Genomic DNA, 2,500 nt, shown 5'->3' with positions numbered 1-2,500 from the left:
AGTGTTTTGCTTTGAATACAAAACATCAACATTACAAGAGCTGAAACACGCTACATGGTCAAGGTTTTTGGCACGTCAGTTGAATAATTTGAAGATCATGAGTTTTTTGCTCACACGTGGCATCCTCCTTTTCTCAAGAGATTTTGTCACTAACTCTGAACTTTCCAATTCAGTTCTAAACTGTTTCCGATTAGAAAGAACATGGGAGCCCTAATGACAGACAGGACACATGGCTTGTTGAGTCCCTTGACACTTTTGTGTAAAACTGTGTAGTTGAAAAAGGCTTAAGCTATGAAACAAAAGGAAATCTTTTGCAAAAGTCATAATGCATCGCCAATGTTAAGTATTTTTGTTGCAAAGTGAAAATCTACCAGAAACATTTTTGATTGAAAAACACGTGTCAGTCTTTGAATGGTGGCAGTAGCTAAGATAAAGATGCATTCCCATACCAGGAGTCGAACCCAGGCCACCTGGGTGAGAGCCAGGAATCCTAACCGCTAGACCATATGGGAAAAGATGCACTAATGTCTCAGTGACATTATGAAAAAAAAAAGTTTTCTGCTATGCACAATAAACTTCTGCAGATCTGCAGGTACAGCTTGCCTCGTTAGCGCAGTAGGTAGCGCGTCAGTCTCATAATCTGAAGGTCGTGAATTCGAGCCTCACACGGGGCACTGTTCCCTCCTTTTCTCGAGAGATTTTGTCACCAACTTAGAACTTTTCCATTCAATTCTACAACTTTTTCCATTAGAAAGGAAATGGGAATCCAAATAACTTACCAGACCCATGAGTTGTTGAGTCCCTTGACACTTTAGTGTAAAAAGGGGTGGTTGAGAATGAGTTGAGCTACGAATCCAAATTGAATCTTGTGTGAAGGGTCAGAATGAAGTGCCAAAACGCGGGCGTTCAGCATTTTTGCCTGAAAAAAACAAATCCTACTTGAAATACGTTTGACTAAAAAACACGCGTCAGTTTTTGAATGTTGGCAGCGGTGCAGAAAAGGATGCGTTCCCATACCAGTAGTCGAACCCGGGCCGCCTGGGTGAAAACCAGGAATCCTAACCGCTAGACCATATGGGAGAAGATGTACTGCCAGCTCACTTACAATATGAAAAAAAAGAGGTGTACTGCTTTGCACAAGCAACTTCCGCAGATTATTACGTGCATTTTGCCTCGTTAGCGCAGCAGGTAGCGCGTCAGTCTCGTAATCTGAAGGTCATGAGTTCGATTCTCACATGGGGCACTGGTACCGTGTTTCCTTAACTGATTTTGCCACCATCTTGGCTAGAGAGTCACAGCTCTTTTCCATTCAGTAGCAAAACATCACCAATTGATGGAAGGGGAGCTCCAATGACAAACAGGGATAAAGGCTTGTTGAGTCCCTTAACACCCAGGAATTAAAAGTGAGAGATATGAATGGTTTGAGATATGACATCAAATAAGCTTTTGTGCAAATAAATATCCAAAAAACCTGGTGGTCTGCATTTTTGGCTGCAAAGAGCAGTTCCAACCTAAACTGATTCTGTCTGCAAGGCACGTGTTGGCTTTGGAATGTGGACACTAGTCCCCAAAAAAAAGTCTCTCCCATCGCAGGAATCGAACCAGTCAACCAGGAATACTAACTAAGTCTTTCTCCACATGGTGTAAGCAGTACAGTAAACAGCAAGACAGGTGTAAAAAAAAAAAAAAAAAAGAGTGTTTTGCTTTGAATACAAAACATCAACATTACAAGAGCTGAAACACGCTACATGGTCAAGGTTTTTGGCACGTCAGTTGAATAATTTGGAGATCATGAGTTTTTTGCTCACACGTGGCATCCTCCTTTTCTCAAGAGATTTTGTCACTAACTCTGAACTTTCCAATTCAGTTCTAAACTGTTTCCGATTAGAAAGAACATGGGAGCCCTAATGACAGACAGGACACATGGCTTGTTGAGTCCCTTGACACTTTTGTGTAAAACTGTGTAGTTGAAAAAGGCTTAAGCTATGAAACAAAAGGAAATCTTTTGCAAAAGTCATAATGCATCGCCAATGTTAAGTATTTTTGTTGCAAAGTGAAAATCTACCAGAAACATTTTTGATTGAAAAACACGTGTCAGTCTTTGAATGGTGGCAGTAGCTAAGATAAAGATGCATTCCCATACCGGGAGTCGAACCCAGGCCACCTGGGTGAGAGCCAGGAATCCTAACCGCTAGACCATATGGGAAAAGATGCACTAATGTCTCAGTGACATTATGAAAAAAAAAAGTTTTCTGCTATGCACAATAAACTTCTGCAGATCTGCAGGTACAGCTTGCCTCGTTAGCGCAGTAGGTAGCGCGTCAGTCTCATAATCTGAAGGTCGTGAGTTCGAGCCTCACACGGGGCACTGTTCCCTCCTTTTCTCGAGAGATTTTGTCACCAACTTAGAACTTTTCCATTCAATTCTACAACTTTTTCCATTAGAAAGGAAATGGGAATCCAAATAACTTACCGGACCCATGAGTTGTTGAGTCCCTTG

The 2,500-nt window shown here is 41.6% G+C and overlaps 1 non-coding gene across 1 annotated transcript; it reads left to right on the top strand.

The window, feature by feature from the left end:
- The first annotated feature begins 2,295 nt into the window (after nt 1–2,295).
- TRNAM-CAU (transfer RNA methionine (anticodon CAU)) lies at nt 2,296–2,368 on the top strand. The gene has a single exon. It is a non-coding gene; the product is annotated as a tRNA-Met (tRNA).
- The last annotated feature ends 132 nt before the right edge of the window (nt 2,369–2,500 follow it).

The sequence above is a fragment of the Phyllobates terribilis genome, unplaced genomic scaffold (assembly GCF_046119375.1).
Source record: "Phyllobates terribilis strain yellow unplaced genomic scaffold, ASM4611937v1 Scaffold_11__3_contigs__length_659146591, whole genome shotgun sequence".
Taxonomy (NCBI): domain Eukaryota; kingdom Metazoa; phylum Chordata; class Amphibia; order Anura; family Dendrobatidae; genus Phyllobates; species Phyllobates terribilis.
Note: the sequence above shows the minus strand (reverse complement) of the source record. Positions and strands in the feature narration are given on the sequence as shown.